Raw genomic sequence first — 18,174 nt, forward strand, 5'->3', positions numbered from 1 at the left:
ACAAAAAGCACTCACACCTGCCGCCACAGCCACACTGTGGCTGTCAGTCCCGCCCTTTGTGTTACCATCACCCAGTTTATAGATGGCTAAACAAAGCCAGATAACAGATGCCAAGTGAAAAAGAACTCTCTCTCCCCCTCCCTTCTATCTCCTCCCTCCTCCCCTCCCTCCCTCCTTTCCTTTCTTTCTTTCCCTGTTTTTTTCCAGACATGGTCTCACATAGCCCAGACTAGCCTCAAACTCACACTGGTAGACAAGGATAATATTGAACTCATGGGGCTGGAGGGATGGCTCAGAGGTTAAGAGCACTGACTACTCTTCCAAAGGTCCTAAGTTCAATTCCCAGCAACCACATGGTGGCCCTCTGTAATGAGATCTGGCGCCCTCTCCTGTATACATGATAAATAAATAAAATCTTTAAAAGGAGGGGTTCTTTTTTAAAAAATATTGAACCCATGACCCTCCTGCCTCTACTTTCCAATTGTGCTACTCAGCTTCTGCTCTACCATTCTGTGACTGTCATGGTTGAAAGCTGAAATGTCCACACATTGAATGTCACATATTGATACGGGGGTGCCGGGGGGGGGGGGGCGCGGCTTGGTTGCTGGACGATGGGCTTTGGGGGAAATGATTGGATCCTGAGGGCTCTTCAGGCCCTGTTTTGGGTTTTTGATACCCCTCAGCCATGGGGCAGTTCTCTATTGTTGGATGCAGGTGAATGACCCACAGTGTGGCATCAGAGGAGGTCATTCATCTACACTCAGATCTCGAGTGTCTTCCTCGAGGAAGACTGTCTTCACACTCAGGAAGAAGGAACCATGCAGGAAAGACAGCCTGTGAGGTCCCAGCTCTGAGATGCCTGTAAATTCTGCTGTCCTGGCTTAGGGAGACCCTGAGGGTTGGCTCCAGGGCTGGTGGAGGCTTCCAAAAAGTACGGTGTCAGGAGCTGCTCCACGCCAGCCCGTTTGAATGCTGAGGCCCAGCTCCACTCCGATGTATACAGAGTCAGCTTCCCAGTGCCTCTTCATCCCAAATAACCACCTCACTACTCCACTGAGTGGGTTAGTGGCTAGCATAGAGCAGGGAAGTAGTGTCATTCTATAGCGGAGAAAGTGTGGCTTCTGAACCCTTCCTAACTGAATGCCACCCTTAGCTGCTTCTCCAGTGAGACTTACGGGAGCTTTGAACAGCAGGACAGAGCCCCACCCGTGCACAGTAGCTGAACCTGCAGGGCTTAAGACACTTGCTCAGATGGTTATCAGAAAAGGCATTTGGAGTCCCACCCTCCTGTCCTCCTAGGAGGACATTCTTGGGAACTGGTTATTTCCCTCTCTTCCAGGGTTTGGTGTATGGCAGGCAAGCACTTGACCACTGAGCTATATATCCCCAGTGCCCATGGGAGCTGGTTCTTGAAAGTGGAGCCTGCTGGGTTGGGTGCCTGGGGACTCTTCCTTAAGGAAGGGAGCCTCCAGGTGAGGTCTAGTTCAGCTTGAGGGTGGGAGCTGCCAAGGGGTGGGTCACTCCTTCCTCTACAGGCTGAGCCGGCTCCTGCTGCGCACTGGCAGCTGTCTGCCACGGCCCAGAAAGCTGATTGCCATGTTTGCAGCTTCTTTCCTTGTTTGGAAAGATCTGGAGGCAGGTGAGGCTGCAGGCAAAGCGGCAGTGACAGGTTGTGATTTGTGAGTACCAGAGTCTTGCTAGAGCAGCCAAGGAAGACCACTTCTTGGGAGCCAGGGCGCCATTGTGCGCTGGCTGACCCAGCTGGCCTACTCTTCCCGGCTCACAAGACCCCCCTCCCGCAGAGACGCCAGACCCCAAAAAGCACTCTCAAAATCACACCCCTGCTTGTTCCCTTCCCTCTATAGTCAGTCCTGCCTGCGGTCTGACTTAAATCTCTGTCTCTGGCACGTGGCTTGTCTTTGTATGAATGAACATTATGCAGTGGTGCAGGTCCCTTCCTGAGCACTTGGAGGCAGCCACCTAGAAATCAGTCACGTTGGGATTTTTCTCTGTGCCTGACAAGGCAATTTGCGAGGAGCAGGGCTCTCTCTTCCTCCGGTAGGATGCTAAGTGGGAACCGAGGAGGTGGATGAGGGGGTGTTCTAAAGAGATACCCAAATTAAACATCCAATCTGCCATGTCCTGTGTCATTCAACACGATTCATCTTCTCCGGAGCTCCCCGCTGGGATGGCTCCCAGAAGCCTGTGGACGTGGAGATGCGGTCTTTAGCAACGGTGTTTAGCGAACTCCTCCGCTAAGCAGAACAAATGGACGCCCGCGGTCCCCCCGCCCCGTTGTCATTCAAAGAGCCTGCACGCATCTGCTCTCCGCAGCTTGCAAACGGCCTCTGAGACTGAGGACTGAGCAGGGATTCCAGCCAACTCCAACGGCAGAAGGAGGGGCTTGGGAGACACTAGATACTGGCTCTCGGCTTCCTTGGTTTGCTGCCACAACCCAGCAGGGGGCTGAGCCGGGAGCAGTGGGGTCAGTTTGTAGCTGTCTGAGTTAAACACATCCAGGAGCCCACAAGAGGACTCTGCCATTGCCTTCAGGTCCTATACGCGCTTCATCACTGGAGTTGGAGTCTTCCTTCAGCTCTCCAGACTTGTGCTTCCTGTATTTAGGACTAGGAGGCGGAGCTCAGGGGTCTGAAGGATGCCTCCTATCTTTAGGAAATGGTTTTCTGATTGACAATTCTGTAGTTGTAAAGTTTTCTTTCCTCAAGCTTCCTAGGTCCTGGGACTCACTGGACAATATCCTCATCCAGCCAGTAGGAGGCATTCTGTCTCAGTTTGGGAAGGTGAAGACGTTTGATATTAAAAAACAAAACAAAACAAACCAGAAATGGTGGCTGTCTGGGAAGATCAGAGAGGACAGGAGACAGAAGACCAGCATCTAGGCCACCTTCGCCCAAGGATAAGGACTGCAGCCCAGCGTCTGCAGAACTCACAAAGCTATGGCGATCCACCCTCCATAGACAAGCCTCCTTCACCTGGACTTCAAGACAGAAATAAAAGGAGAGGGAAAACTCTGGCCAGAGTTTCCTCTAAAATCCCAGTTTCTTCAGACTTGTGAAGCAGATAATAGAGAATCTGAGACAGGAGGATCCAAAGTTCAAGACCAGCCTAGGCAACTTAGAAGGACTCTATCTCAACATAAAAAGTAAAAATAGATGTGAAGGTACAACTCACTGGTAGAGCACTTGTCTGATATATGCAAGGCCTTAGATTCAAGTCCCACTACAAGGTGTATATGGGGGTGGGAGAGGGGGGCTCCACTTGTCACACCACTTTTTGTCATATACGAGGACCTGAATTCAATCCCTCAGAACCCATGTGAAAAACCTAGAAGCAGCAGTGTATGCCTACAATCTCCACGCTGTGAAGGCGGGTCCCAGCAGACTCCTGGGGCTTATTGGCTAGCCAATCTAGCCAAATCAGAATCAAGTTCAATGAGAAACCTTGTCTCAAAAAATAAGGTGGAGAGAGATTGAGGAAGACACTGGCCCCCACATGTAGATTCAACAGTGCATGCACATAGGGATACATTTTTTACAAAAGTGCATGCACATAGGGATACATAAAAAAGTGCATGGACATAAGAATACATGGCGGGGAGGGAAGGGAAGAAACTGAAAGAGAGAAAGGAAATGAGGGAGGGAGGAAGTGACGGAGGGAGGGAGATAAACTCCAGTTGTGCCCAGGTAAAAGTAAGAATGTACTTCTCATTAGACTCTGGCCCTTCATCCACAGCAGCAAAGCTGTCTCAACTCTGGCTCCACATTCTCCTACAGTAGCTTCCGGTCTCAGTTCTGACACTGATCATCTCTGTGTGTAAAATATGCCACCCCAGAATAAGACTGTAGCAGACCAGAATAATCCACCCCAAAATATGCCTCTTCAGCATAAGGATTATTCTGAGCAACAGCAGACACTGGGGGAGCTGTGCCTCTGAGGACATGCTGCCCTTTTGTGAGGGAAGCTTGCGTCCTCGAGGGAAATCCCCATTTGTGAGGGTGTCTCTCTCTGAGTCACTAGACATACTTATCAATGGGAAAGGCTCTGACTGAAGTACACATTATTGTCATGTACCATGAGCCCCTGGTCCACCCCGTCATTTCTGCAGTCCCTATACTCCTTATTCCTGTTTCAGCTGAAGATGCTGTGTTGGTCTGAAATCTAAGCTACTTCTCAAAGATTTACTAATCTTTCCCTGGGTGTCTACTGTAATATGGATTTTAAAGGATTTATTTTAGTTTTTATTTGTGTGTGTGTGTGTGTGTGTGTGTGTGTGTGTGTGTGTGTGTACACACTGTTGAAGTCCAAGGAGGGTGTCGAGTCCCTCCCTTTGAGCTGGATTTACAAGCCATTGTGAGCCTCCCCTAGTAGGTGCTGGGAGCCAAACTCTGGTCCTCTGCAAGAGTAGAAAGCATTCTTTTACTTTATTTACTTATTCATTTTTGGTTTTTCAAGACAGCGTTTCTCTGTGTAGCTTTGCGCCTTTCCTGGAACTCATTCTGTAGCCCAGGTTGACCTCGAACTCACAGAGATCTGCCTGGCTCTGCCTCTGAGTGCTGGGATTAAAGGCGTGCGCCACCACCGCCCGGTTTAGAAAGCATTCTTAACCATTGAACCATTCCTTCAGCCCCTAGAAACTGGGCTTTCGGAATCCCCCTCATGCCAATGTGTTAAATAAAAGCTTGTCAACTCTACCCCACCCCCTACCCTACCTACCCTGGACTATTGGGAGGCAGTGGAGCCTTTAAAACACAAGGCTTAATGGGAAGTTTTAGGTCATTTGGAAGATGTCCCAGTAGTGCGTTGTAAAATCACCAACTCTTCCTCTTTTTCTCTTGTGTTTCCTAGCTGTGGGGTGCTTTGCTCTGCCACCGCGTGCTTTCAACTGACTCAGAACAGCAGAGCCAACCAGTCATGAATTGGAACCTTTAAATTCTGAGTCAACGCAAACCCTTTCTCTTCAGAAATTGTCCGAGGTATCTTGTTACAGCGATAGAAAGCCAAATAATGTAATCTCCCTGTTCCGTTTTCTCTTGTTGGTCTGCCTTTTGGCTCCTGGGCCCTAGCCAACGAGCCTAGGATGAGTAGAAGGGAAAGATTGGTTTTCCTCACAGGCAGAACCTGGAGGTTGAAGCAGCCTTTCCCGTCCTCAGTTTCTGATCAGGCAGAGTGTGGCGTCTGACACCCAAGCGTCCTTCCATACTCCTGGTCCCTTTCTTGGTCTAGGATAGCAGGGAACAGGGAAGGGAGTCCCAAAAGTCTGTGGCATCAGGACATCCCCAGCTGCAAATGTAGAAGGTGAAGAGAATTATTCTTTCACATTATAAGTGATATTTGAATCTATGAATGGACAGCCAGGTGTAGTGACACTGTTACAGAGTTCTTGACCCCTGGGAAAAGACCATAGACTTTATAATAAAAAGATTTATTGATTGATGTTAGCAGGACATCAATCTCTGAGCCATACTTGAGATTACCATGTGAAGGTGGGTGGGTGGGGGGTATTTTTAAAGGTAAAAACCACAAGGAGACCTTGAGTATCTGCACAAGCAAGCCAAGATTAAGTAGTCAAGGCGACCTCAAAATAGTTCTTGACCATCTGCATAAGCAAGTTACAGAAGTCAAAAGGCAGTCATATCACAATCAGTAGATGGTCGGGGCTGTACATCTGGGGGGTGGATCACTGGGTCAGGGTTACTGAGCACTTACCTTCCAGGGCTGTAGTCAGAGACACGCGCCTAGTGGGTACCCAGTATAAAATAGAGTTCTTAGTCCTCACAGCAGACACCTGTAATCCCAGCACTCGGGAGAATCAAGAGTCAAGGGCATGTTCAGCTACATAGTAAGTAAATTTGAGGTCGACTTGGGCAGCATGGAACCCTGTCACGAGGAAGGAAGAAAGGGAAGGAGGGAAAGAGAGAATGAACAAGAGGCAGATTAGTGAGGGCAAGAGCAAAGCATCATGGGAGAGCAGTAATTTTTTTTTTTTTTTTTTTGCCCTTTGAGAGGGAGAGTAAATACTTTTTCGGGAGAATGAACAGGCCTGCTGAATAAAGAACAGCTGTGACAGTCTAGCTATGGGTGTGGGAACAATTCTAGTCCCCTATGATGTGCGTCTGTTGGGGTTCAGGCAACAACACCCCAAAGACTGATGCTCTGATGCACTGACAAGTCTTAGGGCCTGCACCAGAACCCAGCTGCCTCTCCCCTGCCATTTCTTCCTTCTCAGGACAGGGAGCAGCTTTTCTGCAATAGTCTCTCACCTGCCGAAAGCCCTGACCCACCAAAGCCCTGATCTGTAAAACAAACAAACAAACAAACAGAAAACCATGATGAGTCTGGCCGTCTCCTCAAACTCTCACTATATTCCTATTTGCAGGGGTGGCTCAGTGGGCACAGGTACTTGCCATGAAGCATGGGGACCAGAGTTCAATCCCTGGGACTCACACGGTAGAAGGAGAGAGAGCCCTGTAAATTGTCTGTTAACCTCCGGGAGCATTGTGGCACCCACATGAGCGTGTGTGCAGTGCACACACACACACACACACACACACAATGTCTTTAAAAGAGAAAAGTTTCCATCACAAGGAGAAAGGTGGAAAGTCTGTCAACAAAACTGTACAGATATTTTGATGGCTTGTTTGCTTCCTGCAGTGCTTGGTGTAGTCCAGGCTGACCTCAAACTATGTGGCCAAGTCTGGCCTTTGAACTTTCTGCCTCCTCTCCCAGGTGCTGGGATTGCAAGCATATGCCACTATGCCCAGCTAAAACTGGACAGACTTTTGTCACAAGCCATCACCCTCTATTTTGGTCCCATAGGAATAATCATTTTCAAACTATTGTCTGCTCTCTGGGCCAGACTTTGTCCCAGACCACTGTGTATTCTCCAAGCCCATTAGAGTCCTCTAACAATTATTTGCTACCCTAAGTCAACATTATCTGCATTTCCAAGTATCCCCCTCCCCTATGGAAAGGGCGGATATAAGCCAATGTGAGAGTGTACATCTGTGATCCCAGGTATTCAGGGGGCTAGGGCAAGAGGATTGCAAGTTCAAAGCCAGCCTGGGCAATCCTATCACATAAATAAAAAGGGTCTGAAATGTAGCTCAGTGGTAGACCACTTGCCCGATGAACTCACGGGTACTGGAGGAGGAAGCAGGAAGAGAGAAGGGGAGGTGAAAGAACGGAGGGACATTGATAAAATCACATATTAATCCGCCCCTGCCATTTCATTCCAAGGAACCATCAAGGGCAGAGGGGCAAAGTGCCTTCACCTTTCCACACCCATCTCTCCTGTTAGATGAGACTTGTGGGAAGGAAGTCTCATTAGCTGAAGTTCTGAGATTTTCACAGCTAGGTAGGTGAAGAGTCACAGAAAGTCTGTCCTTGCACCTGCTCTTCCTTCCTTTTTAAGATTTTATTTTCAGCCTGGTGGTGGTGGCACACACCAGCACTCATGAGGCAGAGGCAGGTGGATCTCTGGGAGTTCAAGGCCAGCCTGGTCTACAGAGTGAGTTCCAGGACAGCCAGGACTGTTACACAGAGAAACCCTGCCTTGAAAAAAAATGAAAACAAACAAACAAAAAAACCCACAAAGATTTCTTTTTAATTACATGAGTATGGGTGTGGATATGTGCATGTGCAAAGTACAAGTATCTGTACAGATGCTTGATGTCCAGTGAGCTGCCTGATGTGGATGCTGGGAATTGAACCCACATCCTCTGGAAGAGGTGCCAGTGCTCTTAACTGCTGAGCCATCTCTCCAGCCCCTGTACCTGTTCTCTCTAAGGTGTTTTAGTTTGAAGAAACATTGCCTCAAAGCAGCATGCTTTGGGACATTGTGTTCTGAGCCCCGATGCAAACAGACTTTTTCCCTTGGCCCTTTCTTTATCCAGGTACCTGCAACTGGACTTTTGCTTTAGAAAAAGGCTGGTTCTAGACTTCAGAGCACTCCCTGCAAACCTTTCCTGGTGACAAAATCAGGGCTTAGGAAGCATCTTGGCCCTGGGGCATGTGTGGACTTGGGTCAGCTTATCTGACTTGACTGGATTTGGAATCACCTAAGGGACACATCTCCATGTTTAACTGAGGAGGACCAGCCCACCCTAATTGTAGACAGCACTCTCACATACACTGGGGGCCCAAAATGAGTTAAAAAGGAAAAGAAGAAGAAAACCAATGGAGGTCCAGTGATTTCTTCCCTTGATCCCTGGTCTACCCAGGTGTGAGCCAACAGCCCCATGCTTCTTCTGTCATAGACTGTAACCATTCCTACCACCAGGCCTTTCCCATCGCAATGAATTATACCCTCACACTGTTACGAGCCAGATTAAATACTTCAAGTCTTTTTTTTTTTTTTTTTTTTGGTTTTTCGAGACAGGGTTTCTCTGTGTAGTTTTGGAGCCTGTCCTGATCTCTTTCTGTAGCCCAGGCTGGCCTTGAACTCACAAGAGATCCGCCCTGGCTCTGCCTCCCGGGTGCTGGGATTAAAGGCATTGGCTACCGCCACCTGGCAACATTTCCTGTCTTAAGTTGCTTCATGTCAAGCATTTGGTTACAGGACTGAGAAAAGAAACTAGTATAAACTCCTTAAGAGTTGGGGAGATACTTAGAGCTGGTGAGACACTGCCCTGAAACAAGGCAACGGGTTTCTCAGACAAGAGCTTTCTTCTACAATGTCCCAGTTACCTGTGGAATGAATAACTTCAGCCCCAAGACTGGCCATTGTTACCTACACCTTCAGTGCTGCCAGCCATGTCCAGGGGCAATGGTAGCCAGGGGCGGGTGAGTCTGAGTTTGTAGGTTGTCTCCAGGAGGAGTGATAACGAGGCCCCACGTGGACGGAGAGGTGCGACCCTCGCTAATTCTTCATACGCTCTGCTTGCCGCCATTTATATATCAACGCGAACTGCAATTATCTTTATGGCTGGCAGAGTAAATCAGCAGTATATGTCAGAGAGACTTGCTCCTGTGTTTTATTACGTTATATATGAGCTCTGCAGTTTTAAGAGGTCATTACTCAGCTAATCACACGAAACGCTTTCATGGACAAACAGTGATGCTGGCGGGAGCTGCAGTTAAACGAGCCCGTGGCTAGGTCCTGCGGATTAACTCTAGGTGGGACTTTAGAGAATCATCTTGTCCGACTTCTTCCTTCCAGGCTGAGAGCGCTCAAGACAGGTGGGATTCTGCACTATCTGAGGGGTTTCAACAGGGAGCAGTCATCACTGGGAAAAAGACCCTGGGTGACATCACATTTCTCCTAAGAATTTACACAACAGAAACGTGTTACAGTCACCAGAGGAGCTGTTCCAGAATGTTCATAGTAGCTGAGTTGTCCACAACAGAGTGAAAAGCAGAATAACTGGCTTTGTGTGTGTGTGTGTGTGTGTGTGTGTGTGTGTGTGTGTGTGTGTGTGTGCATGTGTGTGTGTGTGTGTGTGTGTGTGTGTGTATCAGAGTAAAGAACAGAATAACAGGCTGTGTGTGTGTGAGAGAGAGAGAGACAGAGTAAAGAACAGAATAACAGGCTGTGTGTGTGTGTGTGTGTGTGTGTGTGTGTGTGTGTGTACCAGAAGTCAGCAGTGGATGACTTCATTTATCGCTCTTATCCTTGTTTTTGAGGCAGGGTCTCTCACCAAACCTGGAGCTCACTGATTCATCTAGACTAGCAAGCTGCAAGGCTGCTTCTGCTCCTGCCTCCCAGACCTGGGGTGCCACCGCACCTGCCACCAGACCCACCACCACACCTGCCCTCCTCCATGAGTGCTGAGGATCTGAAATCAGGTCCTTCTGCTTGTACATAAGTCATTTTACCAACTGAGCCATCTTTCCAGAACTGGGATTCACTTGGATCCTCCTGCCTCGGCTTCCCAAGTGCTGGGATTACAGGAGTGAGCCACTACACCTGGCTTAATTATGAGATATTATATAACAGAGCCAAACAAGGAAAAAATGAATCATCAGTAACTTAAGAACTACTGAGACACGGTGAACTGACAGGCCTGGCACCCTACCCCCACTCTCCCACATCACAGCAGCTGTGCTGCTGATGGCTTAGGCCACCCATTTCACCCACTTATGCAGCTCTCAAAAAGCTCCAGGATGTACTCCTCCTCCAGTCCAGGATCCAGATGTGAATTTCTCAGAAAGACTCCTCCCTCTCCTCCCCCTCCATGCCTTCAACAACAAATGGACTTTGTTTTCCGTTGGTGCACTCTGATGTTCTCTTCTCTGGCTGTGGGCTGGGTAGACAAAGGCAATATGGTGAGATGCAAACCGCCAAGTCTCTGCCCTCAAACACCTGGCTCTGAGTCCCGGCACTCCCTTTCATCCTGTCCTTGTGAACAGATAACAAACCGAGTCTCAATTGCACATCCGTTATCCTGACCAAATAAGATCCTCTTTGCGTACCGGTTTGGGAAGTGTTGAAAAGCCTGGTACCTAAATTTCTCTCCAGCATCCCTCATGCTATCAGCCCTGACTTAACCCCCACCCTGCGCCAGGCATTGTACAAGGAGTAGACAAGGTTTGCAGTGATCTCTGGGGGTTTTCCTGTTTGATGCTGATCTCTCTTCTGGCAATCGCTCCTCCCTCACCTGCCACTCAGGTGGTTCATCTATAGCTGACCCTCCACCTATCCCCCAGTTCAGGACCTTCTATCCCCAGAGTCACCAACATCTATTCTGGGCTAGGCTCATAATGAAGCTTGGTTCTGTGGGAGTCAGCCCTGGGACATCTGTGGAACTATTGAGCATAGATTGCTGTTTGTTCACTAAAGATGACTAGCTAGTCAAATGGAGTCCTGGTCCTGCCTAGAGATATCCTTGCTAAAAAGAAACCCAGGACAAGAGATGACCAGGAAACAATTCCTTTTTGGTAGGTAGGTGGGCGGGATCAAGGCAGGGTTTCTCTGTGTAGCCCTGGCTGTACTGGATCTCGCTCTGTAGACCAGGCTGGCCTCGAATTCACAGAATCCGCCTGTCTCTGCCTCCTGAGTGCTGGGTTCAAAGGCGTGCACCACTATTGCCCAGCTCTTAACAGCGTCACTTAAGCAACCAGATTGAGAACAGAGTGGGGTTTCTAACACTTGCAGGTGAAATAATTAAGATGATTTACTGTCCTCAAATAGCCAAAATTGACTGACATTCACTGCACACTGGACATTGAGCAAAGCATTTTAAAAATCATCTCATGTAATTCTCTCACTGCTCTGCTGAGGCAAGCATAGCAGGTGAGTAAGTATTCTCCAAAAATCCACGTCAAAGCAGAAGCTCACTTGGACCTAGGGTTTATACAGATATAATTACAATGAGCTCACACTGGATTAGGATAAACTCCATCCAATGACTGATGTCTTTATAAGAAGAAAGGAGGAGAGAGAGGCAGACAAACACAGAGAAATAATGAATCATAAAGGTGGAGGCAAAGACCAGAATGCTGCTGCTACACCCAAGAGCCCCAAGGGATGCTGGGAGCTACCCACACTAGGAAGAACTGAGAAAACATTGCTCCTCGAGAGGCTTTGATTGACACATGACCTTGCCACTGCTCCAGTCTTGGACGTCTGACTTGTAGACAGTGAAAGGACACTCTTTGTGAAGGGCTCTTCTCTTCCTCCTTCTCCTTTCCCTCCTCTTCTTCTCCCTTGTCTTAGTCACTGTTCTATTACTATGAAGAGACACATGGCTACGGCAACTTACAAAAGGAAGCACTTAATCGGGGGCTCGCTCACAGTTCTAGAGTGTGAGTCCAGGACCATCATGGTAGGAAGCACAGAGGTAGGCAGGCAGGCAGCATGTTGCCGGATCAATAGCTGAGAGCTCACATCTAATCTGAAAGTTTAGGGACACTGGGCCTGGCATGGGCCTATGAAACCTCAAAGCCCATCCCCACTGGCAAACCTTCTCCAAGGAGACCACACCTCCTCCAACAAGGCCCTGCCTCCCAATCTTTCCCAATCAATTCCATCAACTGGGGACCAGTCATTCAAACTTATGAGCCTATGGGTTCTATTCTCAAACACCCTTGTTCTTTTTTTTTTTTTTTTTTTTTTTTTTTTGACACTGGGTCTCATGTAGCCCAGGCTTGACCATAACTCTCTATGTAACTGAGGATGACTTTGATATATCAGTTCCCAATTTCCTGGCAAGAAGGCCAATGAGTCTGGAAAAGAAGAGGAGGCTGAGAGTAACACGTTCTCCACCCAGGAGGTCAGCTTTCAGGCAACTGTGACTACATGGAAGAGTACTCATTAGATTCTCAATGAGTTACACACTCCACACCTGGCCTCCTAAGATCTGAGCATGGGGTCTGAGTCTGAGGTACAGGGATAGATCCCCTTTATCGTGGGTTCAAAAGTCTTACCCAGAGCAGCCCAGCTGAGAGACACAGGAAGCCTTAATTTTGCTGCAGGCTTTGGCCCACGAACAATACCTGCCCTCACATCTGACTCAAGCTTTGGAATAGTTATCCTAATACCTTGGGCAGAAAAGGCAAGTCCAAATTATTGCTGTCATGTCTCATTTGCTATTCATTTGTGGCTCCCCCCATACCAATTTATTTCTCTAGATTTTTTAATAATGTAATTATGGACAATAAAATTAATTATCTCCTCTCAAAAAGAAAGAAAGAAAGGGCAGCAGATGTCACCCAGAGGTAGAGTGCTTGCTTAGCACATGTGAGATCCTAGGCTCCTCTCAGTACTGAAGAAGAATTCCCTTCAGGACAAGATTCCTTTTGTGACTGCATCAGTCAAGATATGGTATTCATATCGCACCAAGAGGAAAGCTCACAGTCTCGCTGGTATTAAGGAACAATGGAAGTTTCTTTACAACAGCCTCTCTTGCAGACGAGCTGAGGCTTCTATGCCCATGCTACCGACCAGCGTCATCCTCTCCATTTTGAGTTGTCAACTTAAAGACAACTTCAACTTGAAATCTGTTGACTCTAGTTCTGTGCAAGAGTGTGAGCAACACAGGATTCAGCCAAAGGGACATGCAGGTCTCTGCTCACCTTTAAATGACAAGTAATACCCGGTTCAACAAGACAGGACAATGCCTTCTTAAGGCGGGCCATGAACAATCACACACGAAAGCAAAAGGCTCAACTCATAGGGAAAGGTTTGAAACACTGACATTCCTGTAATTGATGAAAAGCTAACTTCTTTGGCAAATAGAAAGTACTCACAAATCACCAAGAGGGCTGGGAATGTTGCTCAAGTGACAGAGTGCTTACCTAGGATGAAGGGGGCTCTGAGTTCAATTCTCAGTACCACAGAAACCAAGGGTGGCTGTGCACATCTGTAATCTTAGCACATGGAGCAGGAAGCAGGGGAATCAGAAGTTAATGGTCATCCTTGGCTACATAACAAGTTCCAGGCCAACCTGGGCTACATGAGACTCAGATTCAGAACAACTGGGAAGATGGCTCAGTGGGTAAGAGTCCTTGCTGCACATTCATGAGGACCTGGGTTCAAACCCCTAGCACTCTTGTAAAAGGACTGAGTGTGCCTTTACTCACCCTTGACCCTGGTGTAGAACACTTGCCTAGAATGCACAAGCCTCTGGCTTCAACCCCCATCACCGCCACTACCACCCACAACAAAAGAAAGAAAAGCATGCAAGCATCTTGTACCAGATATGGCATGGGAGGAGGTGTCCTAAAATCTCAGCATTTGGGAAGTAGAGACTCAAGGAGAAGTTCAAAGCTATCTTCAGCTACATAGTAAGTTTGATGTCAGCCTGGGCTATATGAGGACCTGTCTCAAAAAAAAAAAAAAAAAAAGCATTAAAAGAGATGAACAGACATTTACAGAAATGGAAATGAGAGAAGCCCTTAACTCAGTCATAATAGGAATATTGCACATTCAAATTACACTAAGATATTATTCCCAGGGACTTGACAAGGGTATATGCAAATAGCCATGTCCATACATGAAGGCTGGGCAGTGACTGACATGGGCTATGGCAGGCAATTGGCATTATGTGTCAAGATTTAAAGTTCAAAGCCAGGCCTGGTGATATAGTCCTGCAACCCTAGTGCCTGAGAGATAGAGACAGAAGGATCGGGAGTTCAGAGTCATCCTCCACTCCTCAGTGAGTTTGAGGCCAGCTTGGGCTACATGAGACCTTATGGAGGAAAAAAAAAAAAAGATTGAAAGTTCAAATACCTTTTGATAAGACTCTGCTTCCTGCAGTGCATCTTCTGAGGAACATCTTAGTGCTCTTGGGCTCCTAGAAATGTATCTTGTATGTGTGAGAAATAATATTTGTTCAAGGTTTTCCCTTTCAAATTATTGTTTGTAATAACAAAGGATTAGAAAGCACTTAATGCCTTTTAATTGAGGACTGTTTAAATTATTTAAATTATTTCCTTCTATTCAGGAGATTACCACACAGATATGAAAAGAATGCAAAGTTTCTTTGAAATGATGTGCGGCAATCTCTAAGATTAGATTCTAAATGAAAAAGGGAAGGGATGGGGGGTAAGGGTTGTTGATCGCCATCTGTCTAAGAGGAGGAGCCCAGCCACTGCTGTTTAGATATGCCAGAAACATCTCCAAAAACACATCTGAAGTGGGAAATACTGGTTGGCATTGAGGAGAGAAGAATTCTCCCTTTTGTACCTTTTAAAATATGGACTAGGGGAGGGAGAAGCCAGTCGATGGGTGTAGAGCTAGCTAGGAACAAGCCTTGGCATTGTGCTGCACAGTAGGGTGCCATGATGGAGAATAATGTACTATACATTCCCAGAGAGCAGGAAGAAAGGATTGTGGATGTTGCCACAAAGAAACGATAAATGTTTTCAAGTGAGAGGTATGCTAATTACCCTGCGTTGATTATACAATGTGTATAAAGATGAAAACATTACATTCTACTCCATAAATGTACACAGTTGTTATATGCTGATTCAAAATAAAATTTTTAAATGAGACAGGGGGCCTGAGGAGGTGGCTCTGTGGATGTGGTGCATGCTTTGCAAGCATGAAGACCTGAGTTGGGCCTCCTAAGCACCCACAAGTCAGGCATAGTGGTACACCTACCAACCCCATGCTGGGGGAACAGAAACAAGGAGATCCCACAGACTCACTAGCCAGCCAGTCTAGCCAAAACATCAAAGTCCAGAATCAGTGAGAATAACGATAAAGTGTAGAAATGATTGAGGAAGGCATCCAACTTCAACCTCTGGCCTCCACATGCTCATGCACAGGTGAGTGAACACACACACACACACACACACACACACACACACACACACACACACACTTAAATAAATCTTTAAAAATAAAAATGAAACAAAAACAATGAGATGGGCTAGAGAAATATCAGATCTGTGACAGCTAATCCTGACTGTCAACTTGACTACATCTGCAAGTCAACTAAAACCCACGAAGCTGGGCACACCTGGGAAGGATTTTCTTGATTGGATCAGTTGAGGTGGGAAGGCCCATCCTAAATCTGGGCCACAGCCTCTGGGGGCAGCCTAAAGAGAGGGACATGGAAGAAGGAAGTTTCTACTTTTTGACTGTTGGCCTCACTCTCACGGCCACGGTCATCCAGCCTGCTGCTGAGACGTTCCCTCCCTGGTCTTAGAGCTTTCTTCTTCAGGATTCCAACGTAGACTGAAGACCAGCAGCTCTCTAGGAATGTTTGTTTTCAACCTCACTATGTAGCTCTAGCTGGCCTGGAACTCACAAAGCTCCACCTGCCTCTGCTTTCAGGTGCTGAAAGTAAAGGAGTGCATCACAATACCTGGTGAAGCCACTTTGTTTTAAAGACTAAAGAGCGAAATAAATGATGCAGATATGTATCCCAGTTCCAGGCCTTATTTACCTAACCATCTGTCCTGGTTGATTGTGCGTCAACTTGACTCAAGCTAGACTCATCAGAAGAAGCACCTCCGCTGAGGAAAGGTCTCCATCTGTAAGGCATTTTCTTAATTAGTGATCAGCAAGGATAGGCCCAGACATGGTGAGTGGTGCCATCTCTGGGCTGATAGTCCTGGACTCTATAAGAAAGCAGGCTGAGCAAGCCAGGAGAAGCAAGCCAGTAAGCAGCACCCCCTCACAGCCTCTGCATCAGCTCCAGCCTCCAGGATCCTCCCTTGTTTGAGTTCCTGTCTTGACCTCCTTCAGGGATGAACAGCAATATGGAAGTGTAAGCCAAATAAACCCTTTCCTCCCCCAACTTGCTTTTTGGTCATGGTGTTTCATCTCAGCAATAGAAACCCTAACTAAGGCAATATCCAACCATCTACCTACCTAAATGCTCACATATAAAAGTACACCAACACACATACGTACCCCTCTAGATACGTATATGCATGTGTATGTATAATGCCCAGCAATACTACAGTGCCTGTGACCTAGAATCCCAGCATATAGCTCCTAACTTCAGCCTGCAAACTGTTGAAATAGTCCTTGAGTTTATTTATTAGCCTTTAAAGAAATCCAATAGGACAGCTGTCCCAGCCTAGGTTCTTCCAAATGCAGCCCTCTACCAAAGGTAGTGTTTGGAGAAGAGATCACAAGAAATGTCAGTAGTGGCAGGTGTGTGTGTGTGTGTGTGTGTGTGTGTGTGTGTGTGTGTGAGAGAGAGAGAGAGAGAGAGAGAGAGAGAGAGAGAGAGAGAGAGAGAGAGAGAGAGAGAGAGAGAGGTGTGAAGTGAAACAAGGGAGGCAAAAGTCCAGTTCAAGCTTTCCTGTGGGACCTCTGAATCTCAGTACTCCTAAGGAATCACTGAGGAGTCATGCCAAATGTACCTGGTACATCTCTGGTGACAGAGAAGCCCCTGGTAGGTAGCAGGTGTGGCGGTCAATCATTACTGTCCAATTGTCTGAGTTGGTAATCACTTGGGAGACATGTCCATGGGGGTGTGTTAGCTAGTTTTATGTGAACTTGACACAAGCTAGAATCATTTGGAAGTTCAATGATGAAAATGCCCACACCAGATTGGCTTGGGGTGCATTTTCTTGATTGATGTTTGGTATGTCCAGCTCACTGTGGGCAGTGCCACCCCTGGGCTGGTGGTCCTGGGTGCTATAAGAAAGCAGTCTGCGCCAGGCAGTGGTGGCACTTGCCTTTAATTCCAGCACTCGGGAGGCAGAGGCAGGAGTTCTCTGAGTTCTAGGCCAGTCTGGGCTACAGAGTGAGTTCCAGGACAGCCAGAACTATACAGAGAAACCCCATCTTGAAAAACGGAAAAAAAAAAGAGAGAGAGAGAGAGAGAGAGAGAGAGAGAGAGAGAGAGAGAGAGAAGCAGGCTGAGCAGGCCGTGAGGAACAAGCCAGTAAGCAGCACCCCTCCATGGCTTCTGCCTTAGTTCCTGTCTCCAGGTTCCTGCCTTGAATCCTTGCTGACTCTCCTCAGTGATGGATTGTGACTTTGGAGTTTTAAGATGAAATAACCAACCCCCCGCCAACTTGATTTTGGCCAGTGTTTTGTCATAGTAACAGAAACTAAACCAGGACAGAAGATAATGGTAAAATAGCAATCAGAACTTTAAAGTTATAAAAAAGAAATCTTCCTGCCATACTGACTCTCCAAAGGCTTGGGCTATTTTATAGGCATGTAAAAAATAAGATCTTAAATTTTAAGAAAAGGTGAATTGATTTAAAAAAAAAAGATTAAAACAAAATAACAACAACCTTCTGGCCTTTCATGTGCTTATGGGAAACTAGCCTCTTTTTTTTTTTTTTTTAGGGGTGTGTATGTGTTGTGTTTGTGTGTGTGTGTGTGTGTGTGTGGTGTGTACACCACATTTGTGCAGGTGCTTGCTAAGGCCAGAGAGAGGGTATGAGACCCCTTGGAGCTGCAGTTATAGGTTATTGTGAGTCATTCACCATGGTACTTAGATCCTCTGGAGAAGCAGCAAGTGCTCCTAACCACTGAGTCATCTCTCTCTAGCCCCCAGTCTCTTCCTCCTGATTTTGCTTCCAGTCTAGAAGGCAATTCCTCTCCCCAGCCAGTCCCTCCTGAGTGCATCTGGGGAGTCCCAGCAATCTCCAGCAAATCATGTGAGCTCCACAGTTGATTCTGGCCTCCACTAGCACATGTTCCTGCCATGATATGCTGTTTCAACCGTCAAAGCAAGGGACCAAACCAGACCAAAGCCTCCAAAACTATGAGCCCAAACAAACCTTTCTTGTTAGGCATAT

This window comes from Onychomys torridus, chromosome 7, assembly GCF_903995425.1.
Source record: "Onychomys torridus chromosome 7, mOncTor1.1, whole genome shotgun sequence".
Taxonomy (NCBI): Eukaryota; Metazoa; Chordata; class Mammalia; order Rodentia; family Cricetidae; genus Onychomys; species Onychomys torridus.